This window comes from Balaenoptera borealis (assembly GCF_965194805.1).
Source record: "Balaenoptera borealis genome assembly, chromosome: 11".
Taxonomy (NCBI): Eukaryota; Metazoa; Chordata; class Mammalia; order Artiodactyla; family Balaenopteridae; genus Balaenoptera; species Balaenoptera borealis.
In genome coordinates, this window is record NC_138868.1 from 87936581 (window position 1) to 87944389 (window position 7809).

Below are 7809 nucleotides of genomic sequence, written 5' to 3' on the forward strand. Positions count from 1 at the left end.
TGTGCGCCCCTCCCCCTGCCCCTTCTCTCCGCTGGGGAACGTTTTACACAAAGTACTTCCGGACGACACTCAACCAGAAAGTCATGGAAAATTCGGCACTCTCGGCTCGGTGTCCCTGGCAACCACTCCGGGTGACCCTGTGGAGGCTGCAGCAGGACTGGACGGGCTCCAGAACTCCGGGTTCAATGTTGTGGGATCGCCGAGGCCGTGGAGAGGAAGGACTGGAAGCGCTCCGCTGCTTAGAGTCCGCTTTGGGTAGGTCACCCCTAATCCAGAAAGGAAGCTGACAAAAACTGTGGCCAAGCGCAGCCTGGGGTGACAACCTCCTAGGAAGCTGTGGGCCCAGGGAACTGGAAGACAAAGCCTTTCTTCCAGGAACCAAGTTAAGATGGCCCACCATGCCATCCCCATCTCCAACCACCAGCCAGCAGTATAAGGCCTGTTTCTGGACCAACCAGAGGTTCAGGGGGCCAAGAGGAACCAACCACAACACCTTTAGACAGGTAGGGTGGAACACATAGGAGAAAGAAAAAAAATCCCAAAGCTTCCTATTCCAAATGAACCTACAAATCTAAAATTACAAAACACATGAAGAAATGGAATGCTAAGCATTAACAGCCAAAAACATCAATAATCCAAACGTGACCCAACCCAGATGAAATCAGGTTTAGGGAGAAGCATAACAGACGTATGTAAGTATGTTGAGGAAGTTCCAGAGATAAATGAAGGTGTAATGTCTGCCATGCAAACAAAGGCGATGACCAAGTAGCACACGCACTAGCCTGCTGCAGCAGCACCCACGGCAGTAGATCACAGAGAGGAGCAGGTCCCCGTGCCCTTTTCTCTTAGGACCGCACAGAGAGGTCTAGCATGGCCGGACCTGGGACTGCAGGAGAGGCACCCTGACTCTCAGCTGTTGACTGGAGAAGGCTGGGCCTCTTTCCAAAGCAATCAGAGGCTGGGATGCAACAGCAGTATGATGTGGCAGAACCTGGGCTCAGTGATCTTGGTGGGAAGAAGCGCCAGCCTAATCCCTTTTGATTGAGACTGAGGTCCAAGCTGAGTGGCTGCAGCTAAATGAGTTAGCAACCTAGTGCTGGGGATTCATAGTTGCAGAAAGAACCAGCCCCCCTCTCCAGGCACGATGGGGGAGTGAGGGCGTGCGGCTGGTACCCAGTCCTTGCTGTTGATCACGATCAACTGTCAGAAGCCCTCGGGCCAGTTCCCATGGATTCCTGTGGGAAGCCAGCTCCGTTTCTGGGAGGCCCATCTGTGGGGGGATCAGTCCTAGATAGACCCATTTTTACCTCTCAATATCTACTTCAAAGAGAACAAAAACAATTATGAAACCAAAACAGGTAGATATGGAAAAAATGTTTTCATCTTGGAAATGAAAACATAGTGATTGAATTTAGAATTCAGCAGCCACAAAAATCTCTACACTGGTCACAGTCAGAGAGGGAATTAGTAGGTTGAAAGAAGGCACTGTAGAATTCACCCAGAATGCAGCCAGAGCACAAAGAGATCAAAGGTATGAAAGTTTAGTTAAGATAGCGGACGGACCACGAGGATCTAACAAACATACAAGTAGGAGTTTCAGAAGAGGGTGAAGGGAATAGTGAGGAGGTCTTACTCAGTTTTCGCTCACACCCCACATCCAGTCCAGCAGCAGGCTCTCTTGACTCAACCTTCACAATACACCCTGAATCTGACAGCTTCCACCCTCCCTGTTCCTCCCACCAGGACCCAAGCTGCCATCATCTCTTGCTTCTTAACTGATCTCTAGCCCCGTGACAGTTTTGTCTTCGTGTAGCAGCCAACGTGATCACTAAAAGACATAAATCTGATCCTGTCATACCCTGCTCAAAGCCCTCCAGTGGCAGCCGAAGTTCAAAGCCCTTACTGTGATCTACAAGCTCCTTCATGACCTGGCCTGGTGTGCAGTGAGCACGCCATGCTGCCTCTCATCCCAGCCTCCTGGCCACAGCACTGCCTCCTTGCTTTCCCTCCAGCACTGGGGGTGCTTCACCCCAGGACATCAGGGCTTGTTTTGCCCTCTGCCTAAGGGAAGCACCACCAGAGAACCACATGGTTCACTAACTCCCTCATTCATTCAGCTCTCTGCTCAATGTACCCTCATCAGAGAGGGCTTCCCCATCTTTCTATCTAAATACCCCACCCCACGCCCATCACTGGCATTACAGATCCATGGAGATGGAATGCTTTTGATGTAACTGGTTATCCATATGGAAAAATATTTGATTCTTATCTCCCACAGTCACAAAAATAAATCTCTGGTAAATTCAAGACCCAAAGGTGACATGTAAAGCTTCCCAACTTCAGGAGAAAATACAGAAGGATATCTTTTTAATACTTCATGGAAGGAGAGGATTCCTTTTAAAAGACTCAAAAAAACAAAAGCACTGCCCATAGAAGAAAAGATTATAGATGTGACTACGTTAAAATTAAAAATGCGTACGTAGCAAAACACACCATAAAGAAAGGTAAACGACAAGTCACATTTTGAGAAACAATATAATACATACAAGCAACAAATGTTCAGTACCTGTAAAGAACTCCTACAAACCAATAAGAAAATGACAAGCAACCAAATAGAGCAATGAGCAAAGGTTATGAAGAGGTGCTTCTAGAAGAGAAAGCCAAAATGGCCATACTATAAATGTTATATAAAGGAAATAGTCCTTGAAACAATGAGATACTGATTCACACCAAATTTGCAAAAATTAAAGCACGACAATTACAAGTATTAGCAAGGCTGTGGAGCACTTCCCATCACCCCTGACAGAGGGACGTTAACCCAGAGACCTGAAACAAAACCAAAAAGGAGCCTGCAGTTCAAGGAACTGAGGGAAGGGCTTCCAGGTGGAAGCTTGTGGGACGCCTTGAGCTGAGAAAGAATTGAGGAACAGAGGAAAGGATGGTGCAGCCAAAGCACAGCCACAGGAGGAAGAGGGATGCTCGCGGTGTCACACCTGCAGGATGTAGAGTAAGAGGTGACAAAGGACAGCGTGTGCTGAGCAGCCTGCACTGAGATTCTTGGTGACATGTCCATCTGAGCAGGCTTCTTCCCTACCTCCTTAGTCTCTATCCAGAGCACCAGGCACATCCAGGTTCTGTGGGAACTGAAGCTCATGCCACGTGGAAGGCTGACTTGAAGAAGAAGGTTACAAAATTCAAAACAGCTAGGCCCCCGTGCAAGGGACAGACCTTGAAGGGTAAGCACCATTAGCTTCAGGTGAATCTGCTTCTGCCTACACATATCATAGTTTGCAATTAATGTGTTTACTTCTTAATTGCCTGTCTGTACCACTAAATTGTGTGGTCCATGGGGGCAGGGGTGTCTTTCACACCGCCTAGCCTAGTACTTGTCACAGAGTAGGACTCAATGAGTCTCATAGAATGAATTAAATATATTGCACCAGCATCCCCAAGGAATGAAAATGATGTCCTTGGAATCTTCTCTGCCCCATCACTCAGACCTATGGCTCCTCTGGTCCTGGGCTCTGCAGTTAGGAAGCCTGTATATGAAGTCAAGGCCTTCTGCAGGCTCACAGTAGCCTTGCTTTCCTCCTCTGTTTCCCACGATCACCCTCCTCCTTCCCTCTCCCATGAGGCTCTACTCCTCCCTGATCATCCCCTGGTCCTTTCCTCACCGTGCCTTCATACATATCCAAATCCTACACTGTCCTCGGTCCAGATCAAGTGCGTCCTCTTCTCCGCCACCAAGCCCCCACTAGAACTGATCTCCCCTTCATCTCAAGCCCCACATCCCACTATCTTCCTTTGCTTACGGTGACCATCCCTCTCTACCTGATTTTACAGCTGTTTATGTACCTTAAACCCTCTCCCAGGGATAAGCTCCTCGAGGACAGTTTAGTTCATCCTCCTGTTTCCTCCTACCCACCCACTATCCAGATGGAGAGTGCCTTATGCTAATCAGTACTGATTGCATGAATGTGAGTTGTTCATGGGCTATATCAGCAAGACTTAACAACTAATCAATAAGGGATTAGAAGATATGATCCAGCAATCCCACTCCTGGGCATATATCTGGAGAAAACTATAATTGAAAAAGATACATGCACCCCACTGTTCATTGCAGCACTGTTTACAATAGCCAAAACATGCAAGCAACCTAAATGTCCACCAACAGATGAATGGATAAAGAAGATGTGGTACATATACAAATGGAATACTACTCAGCCATAAAAAAAGAATGAAATATTGCCCTTTGCAGCAACATGGATGGACCTAGAGATTATCATACTAAGGGAAGTAAGTCAGACAGAGAGAGACAGATATCATATGATATCACTCATATGTGGAATCTAATCTTTAAAAAAAGATACAAGTGAACTTATTTACAAAACAGAAGTAGACTTACAGATATCAAAAACAAACTTATGGTTACCAAAGGGTAAATGTGGCAGAGTCGGGGTGGGAATCAGGAGCTTGGGATGAAAATACAGACACACTACTATGTGTAAGACAGATAACCAACAAGCACCTACTGTATAGCACAGGGAACTCTACTCAATATTTTGTGATAAGCTATATGAGGAAAGAATCTAAAAACGAATGAATATATGTATATGTATAACTGAATCACTTTGCTGTACACCTGAAATTAACACAAGATTGTAAATCATCTATACTCCAATAAAATTAAAAACTTTAAAAAATAAATAAATAAAGTTTTTTGGGTTTTGTTTTTTGTTTTAAAAAAGTAGGAGGTGTGGAGAATGACACCCTGGATTCTGGTGCTGCCATTTTCCAAGGTGGAATACAGGAGGAGAAACAGGAAAGACAATAATTCCATTTTAGACACAAGGGGTTGGATGTACTAGAACACACATGTGCCAATAAACAGACGGCTCTGGCCCCCTGGAGAGAGGGCTGGCCTGGAAATTATGCCAAACATTTCCAGTGACATCACTGTCTCCATTTAATGAATAAAAAAATAGAATTTGGAGAAGGAATTTGTTCAAACTTGGACGGTAGAAAGTAGTAAATCCCAGTAGTGGACCCTATCTGACACTACCCTGCGTGGGGAGAGGAGAGGACACAGAAGTCTCTCCCCAGGAGATTCAGAAGATTCTAGAGATTCCAGATTCTACTGGTGACTCCAGAGGTTTGGGGGATATCCAGGGCTAAAGCCACCCCTCTCTTGAGCCCCAGGTCCTCAAAGACAGACGAGTGCAGTTGGAAAAGCACTGGCTCAGGAAATGTGACACCCGCTACTAATTTATGTTTTATCTTATATATTTCCCTCTCGGTGCCTCAGTTTCCTCAGCTGTAAAATGAAGTTAAACAAATGATCCCAAAGGTCTCTTATAATCCTACCATAGATGAATCAGTAGTTCATGTCTTTAATTCTTTTATTTTTTAATACAAGCCCAGGGCCATTTCTTTTTTAAGCACTTTGCTTCTGATTATAATATTAATATAATTTCCATAATGTTCACTGTAGAAAATTTGGTAAAAGAGAAAAACCCAAAGAAGGAAAGAAAAATCACTACAGTATCACCAGTCAGAGACAACACTGCTAACACTTTGCTGTAATTTCTACTGGTCTTTCTTTCACCGTGCAAATATATATCTTGTCTTTTTTTAAAAGCAGAAATTGGGTAATAAAAGCCACTACTAACTGAGCATCTGCTACACATCAGGCTCAGAACCAAGTGCTCTATGTCCATATCAACAGTCCTTACAGCAGCCCTGCAAAGAAAACAGCCATGGCTCGAATTTACAGAAAAGAAAACCCAAGGGCAAAAAAGGCCAAGTAACCTTCCTGAGGCCACACAGCCAGTAAGGAACAAACCAGAATTCCAGAATGCCTATTGTTCTAGCTTTCTGAGCTGGTTTTTTGTGATTTTTTAAAAATTTAATCCATCTTTAATATGCTCCCATTTTTCAAATACTTTTCTACCACATTATTATAGGTTGCTTCAAGATACTAATCACACAGTCCCTTAAGATGTTTTTGACTTTCACTACCATGAAGAATGCTGATTATCTTCCTTCCATATAATTCTTTCCTCTCAGCAGTAATTTTTGCCTTAGGGTAAATTCGTAGAGATTGAACATTTAGGCAAAAGGATACGTGCATGCATGCTTAAGGCTATTGACAAAGAGTATCAGTTTGCCTTCCCCAAAAAAACTGAACAATTATTCTCCCTTTAACAATTTATAAAAGCTCCATTTACCTCCAGCCTCATTAATGTTGGGAATTATCTTATTTTTATTCATCTCTGCTGATGTTATAGGTGAAATTTCTTATCAATGAAGCTGAACTTCTAACATCATTGACCATTTCATGATTCATCTTAATAATCGTTTATCGTACAAATCCTTGGAAGACAGGAGAGAAATGAAGGGATGGGATGAAAGAGAGGGAAAATTAATTTTATTCATTTAAGAAAACCAAGTACCTAACACATGCAGAGCATGTTTTAAGCCCTGCAGGCATTGAAATGGATAGGAGGGAGCAAATATTGAGCACCTACTCTGTGCTTAACCCCAGGCATGTAGAGTATGGTGGGAGACACAAAGGGAGGTACAAGATTTATCCTCCAAGAACTTGCAATCTTGCTGGGGAGGGGAAAAAAAAGCACACACAAGAAGGTGTTCTGAACTTAATTCCCCACTTCCCTGTTCTTTCAGGGAACTGCCTTTCCATGTCCAACGTGGCTTTGGGGAGTTAATCTTGAACTACTGTTACACGGCCACATGCCTCTCTTCCTGGATCACCTGAGAGCCCCAGAGGGCAGGGATGGTGTCTTACTCACACTCCCGTCACATCATGTCAGTGAATGATTTCATAATTCCTACACAATTAATTATTCATTTTTGTAAAATAATGGCAGGGTACCCTGTCCTCTGCCTACTGCCCTGCCCACCCCTGCCCCCCATTAGTCCACTGTATGCCTGACAGCATCAGAAGCACAGGCAGGCACTCGTCTACAGGGGTTTGGGAATATTCAGTAAATTAACATGAACAGCATGAAATGATTTGTTTGATTAAGTCACCACCACACTCCCTTCCGCCGTCAGATCCTAGGATTTTCCTCTGTCCGTTCATTTACACGGCTGAACGTGCAGGGGGATTCAGGGTCTGGGGTTTGTTTGCAAGCTTGCTTGCTTGTGTTTCACCTTCTCATACCTTACTGATGTTCCTGCCCTCCCAGGCCCCACAGACCTCATGATCATCTCCTGCCCCTCTTCTGAGTATCTGACTCAAGAAACCAGCCCCTCTGCACGTAGGCCGAACAAGGTTCATTTCACAAGCCCTCTCGGCTTGTTTCTCCCCCTTTCACCTGCTGCACTTTCCTCTCCAGCCCATCCCTCAGCCCCACTCCTGACAGTTTCAAACCCAGCCTTGCAAGGTCTCCTTTCTCTTTTCTCTAAGGCACAAGAGTTTTCCCTTTACTGTTCACTGATGTATATCATCTGTATCTCCCACTGGCATCTAGGGCCAGTACAGCTAAAGAAACATTTGCTTCACTCAAATTCTGATGTTGAATTGAAACTGAATTAATTCAAATTCTGCTTAGAATTTCAAGAGAGTTTCAGAACAGTGCAGGCTGGAGGGTCTGGGAAGGACTGGCTGCCAAGGTGGGACTGGAACCCAGGTAAAGTGTAAGATTTAGGTGACAAGGTGGGCAGGGGTCTTTTTCCCCTAGCCTCATTCTTTCCTTTTCCCTTCCACCTCCTTCTGAGGAGGCTTCAGTAAGACAGAGAAAAGAGGTAAATTGTTAGCAAAGTACCATACTGAAGGAAGTGAGGGTA